At 40.9% G+C, this 27,159-nt stretch overlaps 1 protein-coding gene across 1 annotated transcript in view; it reads right to left on the reverse strand.

The window, feature by feature from the left end:
- Nucleotides 1-26,843, reverse strand: part of ABLIM1 (actin binding LIM protein 1) — a 339,345-nt gene extending 312,502 nt beyond the window's left edge. Inside the window, exon 1 of the transcript XR_010127472.1 lies at nt 26,618-26,843. The gene's annotated coding sequence lies outside the window, so the exon portion shown is untranslated. The remainder of the gene's footprint in view (nt 1-26,617) is intronic.
- Between the last annotated feature and the right edge of the window lie 316 nt (nt 26,844-27,159).

The raw sequence follows: 27,159 nt of genomic DNA on the forward strand, positions 1-27,159 counted from the left end.
TCCGCCTACCAAAGTGCTGGAATTACAGGCGTAAGCCACCTCACCTGGCCAGCCTATTCTTAATATGAATCCTTGAAGGTAATGAAAGAGCACTAGATCTAAAATCAAAAGAACTTCCAATAACTGAGAAGAAATATGTACACCATATGTTAGAAAAAATGGTTAATATCTTTAGGAAGAGAAAGGGAGGAACATTCCCCTATCCCTCTACCCCTCCTCAAAATAATCATGGAGTTCACAAAATAAGTATATGGATAAAGGTCAGATTTATGACTAATCAAAATCCTCCTAGTTCAAATAATAAGATTCTTTTTGTTCGCCACAAGTAACTGATAGAGATTGTTTGTTGTAAGTTAAAATCCAGAAGTAGTGAAGGCACTATTACACATTGCTAGTGGCAAACAAGTTGGCAATGCCTTTGAATTATGGTATATTCACTCACTGGAATGTTATGCAGCCATAAAAAGAATCCTGTAGAAGTTTCTAGAGACGTGGAGAGCTGTTTATGGAAAACCATAACAAAACATAAGTACAGAATAATTACCTTTTTGTCAATTACATGAAACAAAATCCATAACTTATGGACTTCGATACTTAAGAATTTTTAGGGTAAAACAGACCTTAATTCTCATAGATTTTGCTAACCTTGGCAGAAAGCTAGCTTTGACTCTCAAAGCTGACTTCCTTTTAATGAAATATGAATGCTCTAAGATAAATAAAAAAGTACTCTATTTTGTGATTTTGCATTATAAAATAAAGGCTCCATTAAGTATCCCTTGAAAGACCCTGGATATTTTTAATTGCTACGTGTTAATTTCACTTTAAACATTATAAAAACAGTTAGTTAATTGCAAAATGCCAAAGTCTCTCTAATGACTAAAAATGGCCAAAAGTACACTTTGGATGCTCCATCTACAAAAAAAGAGGGAAGATGCAATTGATCTTTGTGCCCCATCACTGCATTATTTGAGTTCATTTCCAACCATTTATAAGCAAAACAAAGATGAAAACATTCTCATCTGCACTCCTCATATCACCTACTTTCACAGGCAGAATACCCAGACCAGCAACTTGATTAAGAAAACAAATCTCTTCCTGATTCAGTGACTTGACTTAACTTTAGTGTGCCGCAGTTTTCTCATCGGTCAAATGGAGTAATAATATTATCTACCTCAGCCAGGCACGGTGGCTCATGCCTGTAATCCCAGCCCTTTGGGAGGCTGAGGCAGGCAGATCACTTGAATCCAGAAGTTTGAGACCAGCCTGGCAAACCTGGAGAAACCCTGTCTCTACTAAAAATACAAAAATTAGCTGGCCGTGGTGGCACACGCATATAGTCCCAGCTACTCAGGAGGCTCAGGCACGAGAATCGCTTGAACTGGGAGGTTGTAGTGAGCCAAGGTTGTGCCATTGCACTCCAGCCTGGGTGACAGAACAAGACTCTGTCTCAAAAAAATAAAAAAATAAAAATCTACCTCAAGGACAGATGTGAGGATTAAATTAGTTAATCTGTGTAAAAGTCTTAGAACATTGCTTGGCACATTGTATCTCAAAAAAATGTTAGTTTGTTTTTGTAATTATTACCATTACTACTACTACTAATAAGTAGTATACATTTAAAATTAATATGGTTATATTTGAGGGTATAAGTAGTAGCACTAATATGGTTAAAGCAAATTGCAACTAGAAAAAGCAACTTCAAGGTAATTTGCCTAAAAGTTAAGATTTAGAATAGCTTCTAGAATTAATGGTTTATATTCTACTGGTGTTGATTCTGGGGCAATGAGGTTAGATATGATTAGGGTTCTGGACAGTGTGCCCTCAGTAAATGGAAGAACTCTCAGAGTAAGTAACTCAATTAGCTATTAAAGGTGTCATATATTTTGGAACTAAGAAACATTAAAGGTCACTAGTAGAACCACTTGTACTTTTTGGAGTTCAAATTGCCAGATTCAGAAACACTGCCAGATTTCTTGCATAAATTAGATATAACCATCTTGGATCTTTCTGTGGAGTAATTTATTTTTTAAACTCAATTTTAAATCAGTCCAAGTGGTAGATAATAAATATTTTAGTTATTTGTCTTCTCTATTTTTTTCCTTCTCTCAAGCATGAGGAGTTCTTGAACCTCTAAAAATCAAATCATTCCTCTTTCAAAACTTTTCTGGGGAAGTTACTGTGTCAGTCAATAGTATATCTCAAAAACAAAAACCTCAAAGTTGTGTTAAAAATCCAGCCTGGCTGAGCAAGGCTGTCAGCTGTGGCTGCCTCCTGTTCTCCATCACAGCTCTTCTGTTGTAAGGGTTGATATGCAGGGGAGAGGATGGCTCTGGTTTTCAGCCTTGCCACATGAACAAGGTCTAACCTTCATAAAAAGATGGGCTAATATAAAAGAAAAAAAAAGCTGCCTTCTGGAGGGACTTTCCAAAACATACAAAACATAAAGCACACATAGGGCTTCCCTGGGAACCCAAGACAAAGTGAGACAAGAAGTTGGGGAGAAGAGTCTCATTTCTGTACGAACCACCAGGAATGCAGCCTGTAATGGCAGCCTAAGTTGGCCTCTTGGGAGACCATGAGATGTGGCCTGAGCGTAGAAGCAGAAGTTTCGTGATGGGACCACAGTTCTGTTGGTGTTATATCACAGGCCTCATTCTGGGGACACTCTCTAGGAAAGAAGGCAATATAAAATTGCAGTGAAGCACCTGTTCTTTGGAGGTAGACTCAAACTTAGTTAGATTGGATTCAAGTACAAGGAAAATCAAGGTTTTCCTGCTCTCTCACTGGCCATTTATTCTCAGGCTCTATTCTATTTCTTCTTCCCCGATCAACCTCTAAAATTTACAGCAGTGTTTCTAAACCCTCTGGGGAGAAGAACCCAGGCACTGCTTTAATTTCCAATCCACCACAGACTGATACGACTGGAAAATGCAACAAAGAAACAAGGTATCAAGACAATGAAATCAAAGGCATACAAAATTAAAGTGATCATTTGCTATAATTGCTATAAAAGTTTCTAAATGTTAGCTGGGCATGGTGGCATGCGCCTGGGGTCCCAGAGACACAGGAGGCTGAGGCAGGAGGATTGCTTGAGTCCACAAGGTTGAGGCTGCAGTGAACTGTGTTCACACCACTGCACTCCAGCCTGGATGAGAGAGTAAGACCCTGTCCCAAAAATAAATAAATAAATAAATAAAAATAATAAAGTTTCTAATACTTATTCTCGATTTCTGTTTTTATCAAATTGGATGGGAGCAGGCAGGGCATGAAGCAACACCAGGCTGTGGGCCATTTTTGGGTAGCATCATTTTTTTAGAGAATGTGTCCCATCTACATGCTCTTCCTAGCTGACAAATTCCCAGTTGAAAGCTCCCGCCTTGACCCTGCCCCGACATAAAGACTCCGGTGTCCAGTTGCTGGCCTGACCACCCCCTTGGATGTCTCAGAGGCATCTCAAACTGGCATGTGCAAACAGAACTCTTGATGTTATTTGCACTCCAAAACCTGTTCTCTCTATTGCCCCTCTCCCCAGATAGGGAGAAACAGCACCACAACACCCCCTTCCCTCTCCCAGGTGCTCTCTCTCTCCTTCAGTCTCTATCCACTCCACCAGCAATTCTTGTCAATCCCCCCTCCAAAATATGCCACAAATTGGTCTGCTTGTACTCCTCCACTGCCCCACCCTCCTCCAAGCCACAGTCCTACTTCCTCTACATCACTGAAAAAGAGTCTATTCTCTTAACTACAATGCTATCCTGCCTGACACATAGTGAGGACTCCACAAATGGTTAACTTAAAAATATTTCCTGGCCAGGTGCAGTGGCTCACGCCTGTAATCCTAGCACTTTGGGAGGCCAAGGCGGGAAGATCACCTGAGGTCAGGAGTTGAAGACCAGCCTGGCCTACATGGTGAAACCCTGTCTCTACTAAAAATACAAAAATTAGCCGGGCGTGGGGGCATGTGCCTGTAATCCCAGCTACTCGGGAGGCTGAGGCAAGAGAATTGCTGGAACCTGGGAGGCAGAGGCTCCGGTGAGCCAAGATTGTGCCACTGGCACTCCAGTCTAGGTGACACAGCAAGACTCTGTCTCTAATATATATATATATAAAATATATTATTATATATAGTATATTATATATATTTTATATATAATATTTCTTAATTGGCTGGGCACACTGGTTCGCGCCATTAATCCCGGGACTTTGAGAGGCCAAGGAGGGGAGATCACCTGAGGTCAGGAGTTCGAGACCAGCCTGGCCAACATGGTGAAATCCTGTGGTGGTGGGCGCCTGTAATCCCAGCTACTTGGGAGGCTGAGGCAGGAGAATCGCTTGAACCCAGGAGGTGGAGGTTGCCGTGAGCTGAGATTATGCCATTGCACTCCAGCCTGGGTGACAGGAGCAAGACTGTGTCTAAAAAAAAAAAAATTCCTAAGTACCAGAAATACAATGAAAACAGGACGTCAATCTCTATAATGCAAGGAAGATTATTACTGAAGATGAGAGGCTCCAACACAGCAGAGGAGGTCTCTCAAAATAAAAGAAAGCTCTTCTAAATGTAGACAAATCATATTTGTATATGTTTATTGGGTACCATGTGGTGTTACAAATTTGAATACAGTGTGGAAAGATTAAACTAAGCTATTAACATATCTATCACCTCAATCTTTAACTTGATAAGAACATTAGAAATTTACTGTCTTGGCAATATTGAAATGTACAGAAATCAATTATTAGCTATATTCACAGGCTCTGCCACTGATCTAAAAAAAAATCCAACTGAGGCTTTGTACCCTTTGACGACTATCATCTCCCCATTCCTCTTACTCTACCCCAGCCTCAGTAACCACCATTCTACTCTCTGCTTCTATGAGTTCAATTATTTTAGAATCCACATATAAGCAGGAACGTGTGGTATTTGCCTTTCAGTGTTTGGCTTACTTCACTTAGCATTGTGTTCTCCAATTCCATTCATATTGTTGCATATGACAGAATTTATTCCTCTTTTAAGGGTGAATAGTATTCTATTGTGTACGTATACCACATGTCTTTATTCATCCATCCCTTGATGAACACTTAGGTTGATTCCGTAACTTGGCTATTGTGAATAGTGCAGCAATGATCATGGGAGTGAGGCTATTTCTTTGACATAGCGATTTCAAATCTTTTTGGTTCATATGGAAATTTTATTTTTAGTTTCTCGAGGAACCTCCATACTGTTTTCTATAATGGTTGTACTAATTTACATTCCCACCAACAGCATACAAGAAAGGGTTTTCTCCACATCCTCACCAATGCTCATCTTCTGTCTTTTTGATAACAGCTATTCTAACAGGTGTGAGGTGATATTTCATTGTAGTTTTAATCTGCATCTCCCTAATGAGTAGTGATGCTGGGCATTTTGCATCTGTTAGCCATTTGTATGTCTTCTTTTGAGCAATGTCTATTCATATCCTTTACCCATTTCTTAATTGGGTTATTTCTTTTCTGCTTATAGAGTTATTTGAGGTCCTTATATATTTCGGATATTAAACTCTTATTAAGGGTATTAATAAACCCTTATTTTGGATATTAAGCCCTTTGTATGACTTGCAAATATTTTCGCCCAAACCATAGATTGTTTCTTCACTCTGCTAATTGTTTTCTTTGATGTGTAGAAGGAAAAGTCTTCATAGCATATCAAATGATCTTTAAAAAACAGACACCATTTTTTCACAAATTGGTGAAAAATTTTTCCAGATGAAAACAGAATCAAAAGCACAGTTTGGGAAAGATGAACAGTCTAGCTTGACTTAAGCAAAGGTTCCAAAGACAGAAAAGTGAAGTGGGCCATCCAGGCCATGAAGATCCCCAAATGCTGAGGTTGAGGAATCTGGAGGCAGCTCCACAGACCACGGGGGCATGGAAGCTTTCTGCATGGGGGAGCCAGGCAGTCACAGCCAAGCTGTAGGAAAGTCATGTCTGCTGTGTGTGCCTGTCTCTCCACTCTGCTCTATGAGTATATGTGCCCAAAGAGTTCATCTCTTCCCTCCTGGTACACATCACAAAAAAGCCCTGAATGCCAGAGTAGAAGAATCTTCAGCTAATTCCAGAGGCAATGCGGAGTTGTAGGAGCTTTTTTATATAGGGGAGTCACATGTTCAAGGCCAAGCTGTCGAAAATGGATTTGATAGTTATACACAGAATAGACTAGAAAGGGGAGAGACAAGTGATATTGATAACAGTTGTGCGTGTATGCAAATGATCCAGTTTACAATTCTAATTGCTTCCTTTATATGTCCTCAAAATCTACAAAGAGCATTACATGAAATTAATTATTTAAAAGCCACTGAAGGCTGGGCATGATGGCTCACACCTGTAATCCCAGCACTTTGGGAGGCCAAGGCAGGTGGATCACTTGAGGTCAGGAGTTCTAGACCAGCCTAGCCAATATGGTGAAACCTTGTCTCTATTAAAAATACAAAAATTAGCTGGGCGTGGTGGCATGTGCCTGTAATCCCAGCTACACGGGAGGCTGAGGCAGGAGAATCGCTTGAACTCGGGAGGTGGAGGTTGCAGTGAGCCAAGATGGGGTCATTGCACTCCAGCCTGGGTGATAGAGTGACACTCCATCTCAAAATAAAATAAAATAAAATAAAGTCATTGAAAACAATGGCATGATAACATCTGAATCACTGAACCACGAAGTGGATGGGGAAAAAAATCACAAACCATAAGAACCCCTGTGTTTGAATAATTTTTTTCTTTCTTTCTTTTTTTTTTTATTTATTTTGCCTTGCTGTCTTCAGGAAAAAGAATAATTATCATTTTAACAGGACTCATGAACTAAGTTTGGAGAAGTAGGCTGACTAGATTTATCTCTAATATTTTTCAGTTCTTAAAAAGCATTCATAATGGTAAACAGACATAAAATTAGATACCATCTGTGGTTGGCCAGCTTATAATATGCAATCTATACAAAAGTGACCCAGAAGTAAGAGTGCAGTTCAATTCTGCAAGTATGCTTCTACTGTCAGACACACAGAGCCTGACACAAAGACAACAATGAAAATGTTATCTGTGCCTGTTTTAATATAGCCCCGAGTCTTCAGAAGACGTATCTGCCGTGTGTGCCTGTCTGTCTGCTCTGTTTGATGTGTATGCATGTTCAAAAAGTTCATTTCTTCCCTCCATTTTGCCTGCTTTCAAAAAAAAAAATTAAAACATCCCGGAGCATAACACAAAATACCATGCAAGGACGGCAACAGAATTTTTTTTTTTTTTTTTTTTTTAGTGATGAGGTCTTTCTTTATCACCCAGACTGGAGTGCAGTGACATGATCATAGCTCACTGCAGCCTCAAACTCCTGGGCTCTAGCAACCCTCCTGCCTCAGCCTCCTTAATAGATGGGACTACAGACATTCACCACCACACCCAGCTAATTTATTTTTATTTTTATTTTTTGTAGAAACGGGGGTCTCACTATGTTGCTATGTTGCCCAGGCTGGCATCGAACTCCTGGCTTCAAGCGATCCTTCTGCCTTGGCCTCCCAAAGTGCTGGGATTATAGCCATGAGCCATCTCGCCCAGCCAGCAGCTGAGATTTTTGACCCACACGTAATCTCTGTCCTAGGGGATTTATATCTAGCTCAAATAACATGCTAGAATTAAGACTACCTAATAATTTAATCAATATACCATTCCAAAATTCATGAGTATACTGAAAACATAATGATTTATGGTCAGACACCTTGCTTTCTAAACTTAGTCACGTACTTCACAGGGTGGTTATCTCACTTCACAGCTTTTCCTTTCTGAGGCCAGAAAAGGAAGGGGTTTGCCTTCCTCTAGTATTTATTCTTCTGGACTACATCAAGTGCTCTAAGCCTGATGTTAGGCAATAACTGCCCATTAGCCATTGGCTACATTTGCCTCTTTCTTGTTCCAACAATATTAGTGATCTGTGGTACAGGACACACTCTTTGTTTGCTAGCTACAAATTCTAACAAAGCTAAGTTTTATTCATGTAGTTATTCACAAATTAAAACAACACACACACACACACATACACACACCACAAAACCCAGAGATCACCAAATACTATATAAATAAACAAGCCAAAGCCACAGATCAGGGGTACCCGTGATTTCTTTAAGGAGATACTCTCTTCAGGTCAACACTTAACCAAGTGGATTCCTCTGCTCAACACCCTTGAGTGGTTGTCATGTCACTCAGTAAAAGCCAAAGTCCTCAAGGTGGTTCACAAGATAGCACATGACTGCTCCCCCATGCCCCACCATCTCTCTGCCCGCCCCTCCTACTGGCGTCGCTGTGCCCTAAAGACTCCAAGCACATTCCCAACTCAGGGCCTTTGCAATTGCTCTTCCTTCTGCCTAGAATACTCTCACTCCAGATGCTCCCATAGCTCGCTTTCTCTGCTCCTTCTCCCTGTTTAAATGTCACCTTCTCCATGAAGCCTCCCCTGATCATGCCAACCCCAGACCCTCCATCCCCGATCCCTGCTTTGTTTTCTCCATAGCACACATCATTATCTGATATGCTATGTATTTTGCCTACTTATATTTCATAAATATAATTGTTACATAAATAAAATAAAGTAACTCCAAATATAAGCTGCCTAGAAACTTCCACTGGCAAGAATTTTTTTTAAATCTGTTTTGTGCACTGCTACAGCTACTGCTCCTAAAACAGCAGGTGCTTAATAAATATTTGTGGAATGAATGTAGTAGGTGGTGGGCATACAGAGATGACTAAAATAATACTGTTCCTACTATTCAGGTGGCAACAGTATCCACAAATATTGCTCCCTAAATAAAATCAAGCCTGTCAAATTATCTCCACTATGGTCTTTGACAGTCTGGTGATACAGCTAACTTGACTGAATAGTTACCAACCCTTTTTCAGAAAAATAAATTTAAACACTCTCCATAATCTCCATAATAAATATTCATATAAGAATAATCTAGTTTAAGCAGAACACAAAACCCAAGAAACACTAGGAAATAGATTTGAAAAGGACAGCTTAGGAAAGTAAAAAGGTTGTGGATAATATTCTCAACTGGGCTGAAGGTGGATAGAATATATCCTTCCTGCCATAGCTCTATTTGTCAATGTTCATAACCTCCAAAAGCAATCTAATGAATTTTAAAAGTATATTGCATATGACAACAATTTCCTCTAAAACATCTTTCTCCCAGCATTTTAACAAATGGAATATGTGTCCACTCAATGCCATCCCTTTTTTATGACCTAGTCAAAAAGTAAGATAGTAAAAATATTTTTTCAAAAGAAATTGTCCTAACAGGCATTAAAGTCTTATTTTATAGATTTCATTTAACATCTCACATCAAAATATTCATAAAGAACATTTTTCCTGCAATGAATAATACAAAAGTAGAAATCACTGTGTTTATTATAAAACAGCCAATAAGTGCATAACGGCATTTTCCCCTGAGTTCTCTATTAATAATTCCTTTTCTTAATTGAGTAGGATGTTGTATAATTTGCCTATTAGGATTCTGAAGACTGAAGTGCTTAATGAAGAATCTGCCTTAACTAACAAATTTATCAAAAGGAAGAGAAAGAAAAAATATTCAGTCACTGATGCTTTACTGCAAAGTCAAAAAACTATAAACAAGTGCTGCTTGGAATGTGAATGAATACCCAAAAAGGTAATCCTCACTTCCAAAATTCTCATTTTTGCCATTTTCTCATTGCTCTTTGCCAAAAAAACGTTTGGGAGTTGTTTGTACCAGAAACATTAGGAGGCATGGGAAGAAAAAGAGAAGATACTGACATTTTTCTAGTCCTTTCTATTCCATATAAAAGATGTAATTTTTCAGGAAGCTAGAAGTCTGATAAAAAGGAAGAAAAATAAATAAATAAAAATAAATAAAAGATATAATTTAAATTATTTTATAAATTACACACGATAGTCTTATATTAAGTCTCATCAGCCAATGCTTCTAAACTTAATGAACATCAAACAACACTCTCTAAGAGAAAATTGGCCCTCTGTTAGTTTTAAGTTTGGACTCCCTAACTAGAATATGTCACAAGCATCATTAAAAATGGCATACAACACTTTGGGAGGCTGAGGCAGCCGATCACGAGATCAAGAGATTGAGACCATCCTGGCCAACATGGTGAAACCCCGTCTCTACTAAAAATACAAAAATTAGCTGGGCATGGTGGCACAGGCCTCTAGTCCCAGCTACTCGGGAGGCTGAGGCAGGAGAGTCACTTGAACCCAGGAGGCGGAGGTTGCAGTGAGCCAAGATTACACCACTGCACTCCAGCCTGGCGACAGAGTGAGACTCCGTCTCAAAAAAAAAAAAAAAAAGTCATACAACAAACAAACTCATGTGCAGGGGAGAAATGGAAAGACCATGATTACAAGTGCTCCCTTTCACTAATAAACTTTTCATTTCATTGGCCTGAGAATACCAAATTCATCGCAAGCTACTTGGAAATTGCATCAACTCTCCTAGTAAATCAGGAGTGCATTTAATCACACAGCAGAAATTTAGCCCAAAACCTTCAAGCCATAAATTAGGATGGAGCCAGCACCTTCTCCAACCCCTTTGCTTAAGTAACATTACATAAGAGGCTGCCAGTCTCTCTCCTGTCTACTGGAACTCCAGCCAAGATGATGCATTACAGGAATTGAGTCAAAGTAAAATTGAGTCATCTGATCTGGAAATTCATTTTTAGTTTCAGGTCTTGTAAGTGGAAGAGTCTTCTGAGGTCATCTAAGGAATAGAGGGGACTAGGAATGGGGAATGGAGGTCCCGGAGGGCACTCTGTTGTATGGTGTGTCCATGACCACACAGCTGGAGGAGAAGAGCTCAAGCTAGAACTCAGGTCTCCTAACTCCTTGTCCAACTCTTTCCACTAGAATGTACTGGCCCCTGCTGAGTATGTGCCATTTTGATTATTTTTAAGTAGGGACCTTTGGATGCAACCTTAAAAAGAATGAATTCTCAGGTTTCATTTATTTTTATTTTTATTTTAAATTCCGGGGTAAACGTTCAGGATGTGCAGGTTTGTTACATAGGTAAACGTGCTCCACAGTGGTTTGCTGCACCTATCAACCCATCACCTAGGTGTTAAGCCCAGCATGCATTAGCTATTTTTCCTAAAGCTCTTCCTCTCCCAACCCCACCCGCCAACAGGCCCCAGTGTGTGTTGTTCCCCTCCCTGTGTCCATGTGTTCTCATTGTTCAGCTCCCACTTATAAGTGAGAACATGCAGTATTTGGCTTTCTGTTCCTGCGTTAGTTTGCTGAGGATAATGGCTTCCAGCTCCATCCATGTCCCTGAAAAGGACATGATCTCATTCCTTTTTATGGCTGCATAGTATTCCATGGTGTATATGTACCACATTGTCTTTATCCAGTCTATCATTGATGGGCATTTGGGTTGATTCCATGTCTTTGCTATTGTGAACAGTGCTGCAATGAACATATGCGTGCAACAGATTTCATTTTTTAACTGAGGGTGGTGGTGACTGTGAATAAGAATAAGAATAAATAATCCAGCCTTTGGGAAATACATCAGCATCAGCCTATTTTGTGATTGTTTTGACCTAAAAGCCATAGATCTCTCGCTGTCCATCATTCTGGAAAAAATTAATCCTGTAACAGGCAATGAGGTTGGCTTTAAATGAAGTGAGGGGGAGTCAATATTCTTTTTTCTCTGGTATAGAAGTGGTCTCTCCTTTGGTAGAAACAAAGGAATCATCTATAGTATTTTATAGTGCTGGAGAAATAAGCTGCTCCCAGCAAGGCAGAGACTACTTGGGAGCAAAACAGGAGATGGCACACGAAGAGAGCGTAGGGCAAGACAGCCACAGAGGGGCGTTTGAGGAATTCTGTTCACCGTGCTCTCTTTCCATTATTTCTGAACCACCAGTAAAGCTCATTAAAAGTTACAAACTAATACAGCTATGCTCTAAAAACCTCAAGATATATGCACAAAGACATTCAGTGCAGCATTGTCTATAAAAACAAATGAGCAAAGAATCTATCAATAAGGGACTATTAAATCAGGTATGCTACAGCCATATGATTGAACGTTATGCAGTCATAAAACATGAGCGATGTCTGTACATACTAATACAGAAAGATCTCAACATATATGTGAAAAGGCAAAGCAGTTTTTTTTCTTTTCAGTAGGTGGGTTAGGAGATAGTAGTTTTATAGATAGATAAATGGATTCATTTTCTACTTATATTGTATAGACATAACTTTCCTGTACATGGAATCTCCAGAAACTTTTTAACAGTGCTTATTATAAATTTCTACTTGGATAAAGAACCCAGCCCACCAACGAACACAATGAACAAGGTTAGAACCTGCATTGTCCAAGCTGAAAAAACACAACTGTTTCTCTGGTCAGTTTGTTTTTTTGTTTGTTTGTTTCGTTTTGTTTTTTGAGATGAGATGGAGTCATGCTCTGTCGCCCAGGCTGGATTGCAATGGCACAATCTTGGCTCACTGCAACCTCCACCTCCCAGGTACAAGTGATTCTCTTGCCTCAGCCTCCCGAGTAGCTGGGACTACAGGCACACGCCACTAGGCCTGGCTAATTTTTTTGTGTTTTTAGTAGAGACAGGGTTTCACCGTTGGCCAGGCTGCTCTCAAACTCCTGACCTCAAGTGATCTGCCTGTCTTGGCCTCCCAAAGTGCTGGGATTACAGGCGTAAGCCACGGCGCCCAGCCCTCTGGTCAGTTTTAAGAGTGCAAACCTATAAGGAAATGAACTTCTAGGTCATGTCTAACTTAGTAGAATTCAACTGAAAGGATGGAGACATTTGTAGACTGTACCTTCTATTCTACCCTCTTCACCCTTTGCATAAACCTGTCTACTCCAGCAAACCGTGAATTTCTTAGACGGCAACCTTTCTCCTCCCAATTCTTTCAATAATTGCTTATTAAATATCTACTCCACTTCAGGACAAGGATCTGGAAATACACATGTAATATTTGGTCCCTGGCTTCACAGAATGCAGTCTAGACGTGGCTGGGGCCACCTAGACAGATGTCTCCTTACAGTTCAGTGTGTTGGATGCTAACATGAAAAAGTTTGGGTGGGAAGAAATGTAGTTATCAGAGGAAGAACAGAGTCCAATGACCAAGTTCAAAGTGTGTTTATTAGCAGTGAATGGGGGGAAAGGTTGCCTCCAAAGCAAGGCTCTGATGTAATCAAAGGAATTCAGAGAACCAGGGCAGGCTAATCTCCAAGAAACACTAATAAAAATGCTCACTTAAATCAAATGTTCTGAACAGCAGCACATAAATACCCTTCTTTTAGTGTTTATCACCATAGGCAGCTTTGCTATGAAAAGAGAAAAGGTTGAGATAAACAAGTTAATTAAGCTGCCAGGTCTAGTCCAGCCCCGAGTGATTCTTTATCCTCCTTTCCAGCAGGCAGTCCATCTCAAGTTTCCAGGAGCAGAGCACACTCACTGCATCCCCTTTTTTTCCTGTGGTAAAGGTGTGACAGTGTCATTCCTGAGTGGTGACAGCAAATGACTAAGAACTGCGTGTTATTCCTACAACTGTCCAAAAACCTCAGGCCAGACTACCCTAAAGAGTGTGAATGTTCTAGAACAGGGGTCCCCAGCCCCTGGGCCACGGACGGGTGCCAGTCCATGGCCTGTTAGGAACTGGGCCGCACAGCAGGAGGTGAGCAGCAGGCAAGCGAGCATTACCACCTGAGTGCCACCTCCTGTCAGATCAGCAGCAACAGATTCCCATGGGAACGCAAACCCTGCCATGAACTGTGCATGCGAAGGATCTAGGTTGGGCTCCCTATGAACATGTAATGCCGGATGATCTTCTGAGGTGGGACAGTTTCATCCTGAAACCATTCCTCCCCAACCACAGTGCATGGAAAAACCGTCTTCCACGAAGCCAGTCCCTGGTGCCAAAAAGGTTGGGGACTGATGTTCTAGAAGACAGGAAAAAAACAGGAGTGACTACGGCCTTCCAATTCTGAATATTCCAGATACCAAGTGGAGGTCCAATATGGACTCTCTGAGGCAGGGACTATACCTTACTCATTCCTGTGCCTCATGCTTGTGGTGCTAAAAGCTCTCCCGTTTGTGGAATGAAAAATAATAAGAAAAGCTCTACGCGTTTGTGGCATGAATGAGTGAACACCACCCTCAGTACTTGTCTAGCTGGCTTTGTGCAGAGAGTAAAACTTCAGTGAGGTCCTCAGGTAAGCCATGACATTATCGGTCCAATTATCTGCCAAGCTTTCCGAAGGCACCTTAGTCGTATCCCACACCTGTCTCTGGCTCCGCTCTGTTATTTGCTGACTTAACTGTCCTGGGGCCGGTGGCCAGGTTCAAGCCAGCTCTCCTGGGGCCTTGTGAGAATCACAAGCCAGAATGCTGAATGTGGTATTTTTTTAACCACATAGAAGTCTTATTTTTGCGTAGTTAAATGTATCTACTTTTTATTTCATGACTTTCAGGCTTTGTATCCTGTCTAGAAGGTCAGGACACTCTCAGTTATAAATTCACCCATTTTTTTTTCTAGGATTTCTATTGTTTCACTTATTTTATACTTAATTATTTAATCCATAGGAATTGTGAGTGTGTGTGTTTGTGATTGTGTGTTTGTGTGTGTCTGTGTGTGTGTGTGTTCTAAAAGAAGTAAGAAAAGGATCTAGATTTATCTTTTCTAAATAGTTAGCTAGTTGCTTCAACATCGATTACTGGGGATCTTTCTTCTCACACTGATTTTTAAATGCTACCTTTACTATAAATAAATCCTGTACACATTTGTTCACTATACTATAACTAGACATTACTCTGTCTAATTTTTTCCAACACTAAACTATTTTAATTAATATAGTTTCATATTGCATTTTAAGATCTGGTAGGCCTAATCTCCCTTAATTACACTTTATTTGTTTTTGGATTTCATAAATTTCATTTTGCAAAATGAATAATAGTGTCATTTTGCCATGTCCCTAAAACAGACCTTGTTGCCATTTTAACTGCAATTTTATTTCTTTTATGCCGAGATTTAGGGGAGATGAACATTTTTACAATATTGTGTCTTATTATCCAAGAGCCTACTATGTCTCTCCAATGACTTAAATCTTTTATGTTTCTCAGTAGAGTTTAAAATTTTTCCTCATATTGTGTCTGCATGTTACATTTAACTTCAGATGTTTTATTCTTAATGTTTAATATATTTAATTACCATTTTGTAAATTCTAAAATTTCCAAGCACCATTTCCTGTGCTTAGAATACTTTTCAACCACTTCTCCATTTGGCAAATTCCACTTGTTCTTCAAGGCCCTATTTACATCACTTGCTTTGTAAAGTCTTCCTTGGCCCCATATCCAATCAGGATGCACTGGTATCCTTCCTCTGTTCTCTTGAACATCTTGTGTGTAACACCATCATGCCACTGGTCACGTTGTAGTGCAACTTCTGCAGACAGGTCTCTCACCTTCATTACTCTGGGAACTCTATAAGGAAAGGAGCTAGGATCCCCTGAGCCTGGCTCATACCAAGCACTCAGTGCCATAATCATAGAGCATGCTTCTTCATATTTCAATACTGTTTTTGCAGTGCTAACAATGATAATGTTGATAAATGATATAATTTCGAATAATGTGATTATGGTTTATTTTTTCTTCCTTAAACATAAGCCATGTTTAAAAATGCAGAAAATTATCGCATAATGAGAAACCATAAATAATTAAGAAATGAAAAATAGATAGATTCTTGTCCTGGTATGTATTGCAGCTGAATGTAAAGAGGCAGCATTGTAACAGTAAATAGAGCATCCTCTGGCACAAACAAGACCTGCATTTAAATCCTGAGTCAACCATTTATTAGCTAGATGATGATCTCAGGCAAGTTTCTTCATTTCTCTATATCTCATTTTCTCTAACTGTAAAATAGGCATAATAAATATTTTCATAGAAGGCTGTCTAAGAGACATTTCAAATGTCCGAAATACTTGATTTCCTCCCCAAACCTGCCCCTTCTATACTCTTCCTCATTGCAAGAAATGACATGCTATCCTCCCAGTTGCTGAAAGAATTGGAGAGATCTAAGATTCCCCTCTTTCTTCTACTTCATGTTGCCAACTCATCAGCAAGTTCTCTAAGCAATTCTTTAGAAACATTTCCAGAATCCAATAACTTCTCAGGACCTGCTCTCCTCCCATTTGGTCCAAGCCACCATCTTGTCTTATCTTGACCATTACGGTAGCCTCCTAACTGGTCTTCTTGCTTCCACCCTTGCCTTACCGTCTACATGTTGACTGAATGATTCTTTGAAACTACATCAAATCATGTCACAACTCTGCTCAGAACTTTCACCTAACTCACTCAATCTAACTCAGGGAAGAACTCAACTCATAACAGCAGTCTCAAGGACCAACTGGACACCCTCCTTCCCCCAACTGCCTTTCTGACTTCATCTCCATCCCTCTCCCGTACTCTCTGATCCAGCCACACAAGCCTGCCTGCTGGTCCTGACAGCACTCAGGGCCTAGGAATTGCTCATCTCACTGCCTAAAAAACTCTTTACCAGATATCTTCGTGACCCCTCACTTCCTTCAGGTCTCTGCTGAAATGTCGCTTTATCAAAGAGGCCTTCTATTATCGCCCCATATGCAATAGCACCTTCCCCACACTCTCACCTCTCTAATATTCTCCACTCTACTTTTTTTTATTTTTTTTCACAGTACTTTACACCACCTATCATATGTTTATATGGTAAGTGGTCATCACACTTCAACACCTAGGCCACTTAGTAGGTGTTCAACTCATACTTATGGAATAACTGAAGAAATGAATACATTCTTGCCAACTACAATTCTACAGTTTATATAAAGCATCTAGCCACGGAATAGATTCTCTAAAATAAGTAGTCACAAGGAACTGGTGAAAAAAACTCACCCATCCCTGATGCCCATGCTCATTACTCACTCAATGCTTAAGTGATTCAAAATAAAGATTCCTTTGTTTTACACCAGAACAACAAGAACAAAAAAAATTCTCCCTGGAATTCATTAGAGATTGCCAACCCCAAACCTCTTTTCACATTTTTTTGAAAATTATGGCTCTGTCCCCTCCCTCCTTTCCCCAGACTCTGGGACTCCTCTCCTTCTGTTCATTCCTATTTGGAGCTGAAAGCCAGAAATAGCTGTTTACCTCATTGTCCTCATTTCCCTTCATTGTTACCATTCAGTTCTCTGGTGGCTTCCCTGTTGTGGATGTTTTTTAAATGAATTCCCAATAAGTTGAGAAAGAAAAGTATCAGTAAAGACCCTGGACACAGCCTAAAGTAAAAATATATTATGTGATATTTTCTTTAGGAAAAACTATTTAAAAATTGACCCTAACACAGGTAAAGTTTCTTCATTTATACATATATCATCTAATATTATTCTCAAAAGTAATAATGTTAAAGAGCTGGAGAAAGAACACACCATACAGAAGAAAGGACTAATTGTATTTATTTAAAATATGAATAATAATAATTATGCATGGTCAGCTCTTCCTCCTACAAGCAAGCCTATAAAAATTATCTAACAAAGGACTAAAACAACATGATCGCCAGTCAATCAGCAAATCATTTTTGCATGCTCGACCTACAACTCCTGCTTTCATGTTTATTTTAATGCAGGGTTCAATAATACAAAGGCTTTTATAGATTCATCTACTAAATAAGGATTTACCATCCAAAATTAATTTTTTAACGGGCAATTTCCTTATAGTGGTAAATGCAAATTAGATAATTTTCCCATTAAAATCATACAATATGCTGGAAAAGATAAATCTCTAGCACATTGGCATAAAATCAAGTAGGCTGTGAGTCCAAAGATAACCACAGGTAAACCAAACTATACATTTTAAAGCTTATGTGAAACTACATTAACCAGAAAAAATAGAGCCTTTCCCATGATAATGAAGGTCCCAAAGGCACTAAGCATTTCCTTCCCATGATAATTGCATCTGGATAATTTAACCCAATAGAATAAAATCATCACGTGAATTACCTAAGAAACAAAAAACAAATATTCTAAAATTTTATTTTGATTTGACTTTTTGCTAAATGTTGTTAGTCTCTGATAGTAACTATACCTCAGCACACCAACTTGACATTTGGGAAAATAGCCCAAAAATGTGCTGGATTGAAGGGGAGGAAATAGGCAGCCCAAGATTTAAGTTTAAATTTTGAGGTAGATAATCTACAAAGTAGCTAATACTACAGGCAGATATTCAGCTATTGATCAAAAGTCGATCTTTTAAGGCCAAAGAATACACTGACACCATAAGGCATGCTGGCTAGAAACACTACTAGTTAGAAAGGCCACAGTCTCAATTTTCCTAGGATAGCCCCAGTATACACCTATTGTCCCAGCATCCCAGCAGGTTTAACATTTGTCCTAGATAGAAGCATCCCAGGTGGAATTATAACTTATATAGCACATGTAAATATATACTTAAATGTGAGCCATAAATGTCGACCAGCCTGTTTGTCCCAACCTTAACCACAAATTCTAATGTCCTTTAATATTTTTCCACCCAAAAGCCATGACAATCTTTACTGCAGAGAGCTCAATAACTATTTGTCAAATGACTTCATTAATTAGTATATTAGCATCCTCAGCCCAGGAATAGACAGGATTTGAAATTAATCTGGATGCTGCAGGAGAGAGGTTCAATAAATACTAGCTGATTGAATCTCAGTGAGAAAGGGTGACAGATTAAGAGTTCAACACTGTCTATTATATTGTTGTCTTGCTTGTTGTTAAGATATTTTCAGATATATGGTTGCCAGTTCTGTTTTGGGGAGGAGGGAAGAGAGAAAGCATATCTTTTCTTAATTGTTGAATCCCTTTTACATCTAACATAAATTACAACCCCACTGCCTTCTATTCCATTCTCAGTAAGAAGAAAATTTCTCGTTCACACACACACACACACACACACACACACACACACACACTGACTTAGTGCTTATAGCTCAAGAACTGGTCTAAGAATTGGTTTTACTACAAATTCAAGGACACATATATCAAATGTATAAGAATAGTTGCCTATGGCAAAAAGGTAATGAAATTAAATAATGGAGATAAAATAATCAAATATTAGACCACAGCAGGGCCTGATGGACTGACAATGATAGTAAACCATTACCTCAGAAGTGTGATTAACTCAAGCTTGTCTACACAAGTTCCCAAAAATTAAAAAAAAAAACAAAACATAATGCAGTTCACAGATACAATGTGGGAACAATTCAACCTTCTGAAAATCTTTGCTGAAACATATGACACTCCCACATGTGAGATATTGATGTCCAAAATGATCTCTCTCACATAAAAAAAAATCTGTTCATTGAATGAGAATCATTTATTTTAAATGCAAAAAAGAACTTCCAGGAAATGTAGTGTTTTGCTGTTTTGATGTTAAATACTAAATCTAATAATGGCTAAACTTGGCTTTCAAAGATAGTTTCTCCTTCCCTTGATTTAATAAACTGCTTGGGAGCCCTGTAACTCAAAGAGAGGAGAAACTGTAGTTGATACAGGCCAGAAAAATGGCCCCCATATCACACCAAATAAGAACTCTTAGTGCACTAATCTTTACAACATCACCGTGAAAGAAACTGATAAAGCTAGAGTGATGCTTGGGACAAGAGGCCCAGAGTGGTGGACAGAAGTAAGAGAGAAGAAAGATGAAATGAAGGAGAAGTCTCCCATTTATCAACTAGCAGATACATTTTAGGCTCTGCTATAAGCATCAAAGCTCAAGAAATCGGCAAAAAAAAAAAAAAAAAAAAAAGTGTGGTTCTGATTCCTATTGTCCCTCCGCCCACATTCTAACCTTGGCCCCAACCCCATGAACAAGCCGTGCTTAGCAGACAGCTTTGCTGCTACTCGAGGAAGCAGATGGCAGCCCCTATCACCTCTCTGCCCCAGCTTGCTACTGCCCAGGCTCTCGGCTCAGTCTGCAACCAAATTCCTCATGCCAAAGTTGGGACATTTCAAACTTGTCATGCGCAACCATCTCTCTCATTCCTGTAGTCTCAGCCATGGGAAGGACAGAGGCCTCCTCTCTCTTCTCATCCCTTTCTGCCCTGTTTCTTCCTTCCCGCTGAAACATCTCTCACCACTGACAACCTTCCACTGTGCTCTGGAACTGCAAATCCTTGTCAGTGAAAATCCCTACATCCTTAGCCTTTCCCCAAAGTGCCCTCTCCACCTCCCAACTCCACTGAGGTCTGGTTCTCCTCTCCCTGAAAAACATGTCATCTGGCAGCAACAGGCTTCCTAGGTTCAGTGCTCACCATGCTACTTCTTTTCATGCCCTTTCCCTTGGAAAGGCCTTCCCTCCATCCTATTCTTTTTCACCTGGCTAAGTCCAACTCATTCTCCAAGAAAACTACTCTACTTTCTTTAAGAAGCCTCACCTGATATGGTTGTCACGCCCCTCAATGCCACTCTTTGGTATTACCGTAATTCTCTCTCTATCCCATATGCTCTCTTTCTTTCTCTCTCGCTCTCGCTGTCGCTCGCTCTCTCCACTCAGGATATCCTTTTTTTTTTTTTTTTTTTGAGACAGAGTCTCACTCTGTCACTCAGGCTGGAGTGCAGTGGCGCATCTCCACTCACTGCAAGCTCCACCTCCTGGGTTCACGCCATTCTCCTGCCTCAGCCTCGCCTGTAGCTGAGACTACAGGCGCCCGCCACCACGCCCAGCTAATTTTTTGTATTTTTTTTTAAGTAGAGACGGGGTTTCACTGTGTTGGCCAGGATGGTCTCGATCTCCTGACTTCGTGATCCGCCCGCCTCAGCCTCCCAAAGTGCTGGGATTACAGGCGTGAGCCACCGCGCCCGGCCAGGATATCCTTTTATAAATATGTGTGTATTTGTCTTCCCCATAAAACTGTGAGCTCCTTGAGGGTATATACTGAGCCTTATTAACTAATTGCTGGCATGTAACAAGTATTCAATAAATGTTCATCAGATAAATGAATAAAAATCTATGTCCCTGACTCCAATAAGTGAAATGAATGAGTACGGATTAAGTGGACATTTTTCCTTTATTGGATTTTTCTCTCAATCTATTAAAGCTGTTCTTACTTACTACCAAACAACATAAAGATATAGCCAAAGAAAAGCCAACCACCTTCCCTCCTCACCTTTACCTTTGAGGTAGCCACTGCTAAATGCTTGTTATGTACTGTTCTATGATTTTTTCTCTGCTCGTGGAACACACACATATGCACACATAGGGACTTTTCTCAATTTACAAAACTGGGATCATATATGACATAGATTTTATTCTAAAACACACTCTTTTCACTTAACAATGTATCACAGCCAACCCTCCAGACCAGTGCATATGGGTCTCACTCACTCTTTCTAATAACTGTGTAATAGTCCACATGTATGTACCACAATCTGGTCACTCATTCCCCCAGTGGATGAGCAGTTAGGTTTGCTTCCAGTTTTGTGGAAGTTCTGAAAACAACGTTAGCAAAACTGGTCTAAGATTTCGACAGCACACATGAGTTATTTCCCTGCCAGTGCAATGGAATCTATCCACACACACCTGGGCCTTTTTCCTCATGACTCAAGCTTCTGAAAAGCCAGCAGTTTCATCGAGTGATTGCTTCTTTGTAAAGTGTTTGTTTTCTGCATGTGTCTTGCATGGTGTGTGTATTTACTATTTACTGAATTGGACTGAAAGCTAACCAGATGGACAATTGTCTGGAAGGGTTTATGGGGTGCACTGTTTGCCATTAATTCTGAGGATTTTACAGGAAGGGAGAAAATAGGAGATGTTCATTTTTAACTTTGTATAATTCCAGCCTGTTTGAATTTAAATATACTGTATTAATTTATAATTTAATATTTTAATATAGAGGTATGTTAACATAGTTTTGTTGTATTAATACATTGACAGTGTTTTTTTTTTTTTTTTTTGAGACAGTTGACCAGGCTGGAGTGCAGTGACATGATCTTGGCTTACTGCAACCTCCACATCCCAGGTTCAAGCAATTCTCCTGCCTCAGCCCCCAAGTAGCTGGGACTACAGGTGCACAACGCCATGCCCACCTAAGTTTTGTACTTTTTTTTTAGTAGAGACGGGGTTTCACCATGTTGGCCAGGCGGGTGTTGAACCTCTGACCTCAAGCTGCCTTGGCCTCCCAAAGTGCTGGGATTAGAGGCATGAGCCACTGCACCCAACCTGATAGTGAATTTTAATATATTACTTTTATAACTTAAAAATAGCTTTTTTGAAAGCGTGCAGGATGATCCAGACTCTGCATTAGAGAAAATAAGCTCTAATTCAATGGCTCCCAAGTCTGCCTGTACATAAGAATTAACTGGGGCTTATTAAAAATGCAGATGCCCAGGCCTAACCTGCATATTCTGATTTAGTAGCTCTGAAGCAGAGCCTTTGTATCAGTACCTTTGATAAATACTCCAGATGAGTCTTATGATCCTGCCATAATGGGACCCCACTGTAATCTAATGGTCCTTAGAATCACTTTTCACATTTTTTGGTACTCTATCTTTAGTGTTTAGAAACCGTTAGATCTGGAATGAGGCCTGGGAATCTATATTTTTAAAAGGTTGCCTAGACAATTCTCCCCAGGTGTGGAAACTCTATTCTAAGTGCTATAATTTCCTCTAGCTGGTAATTCAAAAATCAAAATATAATGGATCCATTTTGGTCTCTAGTGGAAAAATACAACACCAAGTTACAAGTCTTTGATGAGAGTATCCTAAAATACCACAAGATGGGAATGTCTTAGCTTGCTCTATCATAAAATTAAAGAATGCTTTTAATTGTTAGTTTGAATAGAGAACTGGATTTTAATACTTTTCTCTTAAAATTTTAAAAATAAAGTTGCTTTTCTTATGAGATTCAATTGATTTATTTGTTTGTTTGTTTGTTTGAGATACAGTCTCAGTCTGTCACCCAAGCTGGAGTGCAAAGGCGCAATATCAGCGATTCTCGTACCTCAGCCTCCGAGTAGCTGGGATTACAGGCATGCGCCACCATGCCTGGCTAATTTTTGTATTTTTAAGAGTGACGGGGTTTCACCATGTTGGCCAGGTTGGTCTTGAACTCCTGGCCTCAAGTGATCCATCAACCTCAGCCTCCCAAAGCGCTAGGATTACAGGCATGAGCCACCGCACCCGGCCAATTGATTTCATTGTTTTCTTTGCCTTTTTTTAAACCAACTAGGGACATTTAATTAAAAAAATACAAGCAAGTTATCCAGGACCTAATCTGCTAAGCAGAGTTATCCCCAAGAGGATGAAGCCCTGCTGGCTGGCTCTGACATTCGATTCAGACTGAAAACACAGTAACTCCTCTGGCCCTTGCTGGGAAATGTCCTGCCCAGGCCATGGGCAGCACTCCAGTGCAGCTGACCTCCCACAAGGCCCCCAAACACATGATCCTACCAAACGCTTGAACAGGAGAACCTCACGAGCAGGCAGAGAGCACACCTGAGACACAGGACAAGTAAGTCAAGCAAATGGGACTGAGGTAGGCAGCCCCATCCCCTGTCTCCATTCTGTGCCCCCTTAAGGAGGGCTGTTTTCAACTTTTTTCTTTTCTTTTTTTTTTTTTTTTTTTTTTGAGATGGAGTCTCGCTCTGTCTGGCACAATCTCAGCTCACTGCAACTTCCGCCCCTTGGGTTCAAGCTATTCTCCTGCCTCAGTCTCTCGAGTAACTGGGACTACAGGCATGTGCCACCATGCCCGGCTAATTTTTGTATTTTTAGTAGAGATGGGGTTTCACCATATTGGCCAGGCTGGTCTCAAACTCCTAACCTCGTGTTCCACCCGCCTCAGCCTCCCAAAGTGATAGGATTGAAGGTGTGAGCCACTGTGCCCGGCCATTTTTAACTATTAAAAAAAAATTATATTCCTACCATAACCTACGAGCCTAGATATTAGAAATAAGTAGAGATAATTTTAAAAATCAAGAGCATTTATCTTTCCAAGGATCCAAAGGACTTCCTATTGATAAGTTAGGTACTTAAGTAGACACATTAAGTTTCTGGTCCTATAAGCTTATCTCCACTTTCAGGAGTACAGACAAGACAAGAGCAGATAACTGAATCAGAACACCATAGTGAAGCCCACAATTTTGAAATCTTTTATAAAAATTAATGACAAAAATATACACATTTCTAGACAAGCACAACTCAGTAACTACTAAGCACTCTACTAATCTTTTAGAATTTTTTTTCAAATTCACATAAATAAAAGTGCTGCATAAAAAAAGACATAAAGTCCTCAGTCTTTGGTAATATCTAGGAAGTTCTGGTTCTCAACACTGAAATAGGAAGAAAAAAACTAGGAATACCAAATTAACAACATCGAATATCAGTGGCCTTGTTTTCCACACTTTGTCATTACCAAACACCCACCAAGATGTTTCTAAATGTATTGGAAATTCCAAGTTACTTACCAAGGCTATTTCCTTTAAATGCCCTGTCTAAGCCATTCTCTCTCTCTTCTTAGCAAATCAATGATTGTGATGTCTATTACAATACTTGAAGGACTAATAACAGAAGTAGTAAAATAAAGTAGATGTGATCAGAATCAGACAGACTTGGGTAGAAATCACCATCTGCCATTTATCAAGCTTAGCTCAGGCTAATTTTATAATCTCTCAAAACCTCAATTCCTTCATCTGTAAAATGGGGAAGTAATAACAATAGCTACTTGATCGAGTCATTGTGAGGATTAAATAATGTAACACATGTAAAGTACCTGACACATAATAAACATACAATAACTGATGTATATTATTATAGATATTTTTCCCTTTACAAGATTAGACAGACTTCAAACTGTTAAACGCAAGATGACCAACATGAAGTTTGAAGGCGAAATAAGACAACTGAATGAAATGTCTATAGCTGACTCCAAACCATCCTGTTTGAAACTGGGTTGAAGAAGAAATGTTTGAGAACTCATCTCCATTCCAGGGCTTAGAGCCCCTTAGAATCTCTGGGGTAATCTTCATTTCACATCCTCAGATAAACCCCAGAGACCCTGGAAGAGGAGTGGCCAGAGACTAAATGAAATTGTGTGACGGCCTAACAAACTTGATGCTTCCTAGGGCATACCAAGATTCCACATAGTTACTTGGCCCCTCCAGTGTGCAAGGTTCTGCACTAACAGGTTTGGGTGCTGTAAAGCTGAATCAGAAGTGGACTCTGACCTCAGAGAGATTTACAACTTATAAGAGATATTCTCCGTATGTTCCTTGTGGTACTTAGGATAGCGGTCAGCACCCAAAGCCTCAGTCTTAAAACATAGTTCAGAGATTGTTATGACTCCATCCATATACACACCAAGTCTCTTATGGTGTTATCTGTTCCATGCTCTTTTTTCGTTCTCTAATACACATGAATAATTAGGCATGAATAGGCAGGTAGTATCCCAGAGCCCTATGTCACCTCTGCATACTGGTAATTACAATATAAATTCTGTCATTCCACCAAGTCCTTTCCACCCCATTTCTAGGTACAGATCCAACCAACCATATCGCCAAAGCAATCATCAACAAAGATCAGATTGCTTGAAAAGGAATTAAAACATTCTGGATAGAGATGACTCTATTCATTATATGCCCCAGGATGAACTCTGAAAAGCAGCGCTTAATTATCCAACACATGTTATCAAATTCCTAAACTCCTTCCAAAAAGCAGGATTAAAGCTTCGGAGTTTAAAAAAAAAACAACTCTGCAACTCCTCTTACAGGTTGCCTTCAGGGTATCAAAAGGGGTGGCACTTACTGCTTTGCAAATACACTTGCTAAAAATAATCAATATTTTCCTTAAATGCTTATGGCAAAGCAACCAATTCACTTCATTTTAATTGCTCGCAAGCTGCAGAATGACTTGATCTCTTTAATATTTCACTCATACTAGCAGCCGCTGAGCTATGACTAACCCACTCTCCCCAGCATCGTCGCTGGCTCCAGATGGCAAGAAATACATTCCCTTTATTCTTGCCTGAAAAGCAATTCTGATTTTTTTTTCTTCCACCCATTTCACCTGCAGTAATTGTTTTACTCCAGAAAGAAAATGGGTGGGGAATGGAAGGGGAGATTCATGCCGAGGGAGTACAGGTGCGGAATTTACTTTTTTTTTTTTTTTTTAATGGGGTGTAAGCACTGCAGCTTTAAATCGTGCTGCATCAAGCCCTGGATTTCTTCCATAGCCGAGCTGCAAAATGGTAACTAGAAAGGAGGAAAAAATACCTCTTCCTCCCTCCTGGCCAGCCCTTCCACAGCTCCCGGCAGGGCAGCCAGCGCGAGCCCATCCCCCACGCCTCCCAGCCCAGACGCGCGGCGGGCACAGGTGAGCCGGGCGCCGACTTTGGCCCTTGGGCTCGCCCACATCCGGGGATCAAGGTCAAGGGCGAGGGCTTCCTTCCCCTGCCCCCGGCCCCCGGCAGCCCCGAGCCCGGGGATCCGCTGCCAAAGTTTCAGGCCGGGTTGGGGCCGGCGCGGCTGTCGCATCCCCCCCGCCCTCCCGCACCTGTTCGGCCCGCCGGGGTCAGTGGACGGTGCCCACCTGGTCCCACTCACCTCTGGCGGACATGGTGCAGGCAGCGGGAGCCGGAGCTGGAAGGCGTTGGACAGCCCCGCAGGGCGCGGGGAGGAAGGCAGCCCCGGAGCGCCCGCCCGGCCCCGGCCCCCTCCGGCTCCCGGTGCGGGGACGCCGCCCGCAGGACACCTGGCCGCCCGCTCCGCGCAGCAAGGCCGACGGGCGGGGACGCAGCGGCCGCAGGGACCCGCCGGGCGCGGCAACGCTGACACCCGCGGCCGCGCTGGGCGGGGCGCGCCTCCCCCGCCCCGAGCCGCCGGGGCCCACCCGGGTCCAGCAGCCGCTCTGCCGCGGCGCCGGGCGGGGCTCTGTCCCCGAGGAACGAGGGTCTGCGTCCTCCCCTCTCCCCGCCCGGCTTCTTAATAAGAGGAAAAATAACGTGGGTGCTCCGAATGGCTCTCCAGCTCTCTGCTTTGGTCCCAGAGAGAGAAAGCAAGAAAGGGCCGTTCGTTCCTTCCCCTAAGTGATGCCCTTGACAGGAGAGCGAAGACCACGGTCGCCTGAGGGGGCTCAGTCCGCAGTC

The sequence above is a fragment of the Pongo pygmaeus genome, chromosome 8 (genome assembly GCF_028885625.2).
Source record: "Pongo pygmaeus isolate AG05252 chromosome 8, NHGRI_mPonPyg2-v2.0_pri, whole genome shotgun sequence".
NCBI classification, from domain to species: domain Eukaryota; kingdom Metazoa; phylum Chordata; class Mammalia; order Primates; family Hominidae; genus Pongo; species Pongo pygmaeus.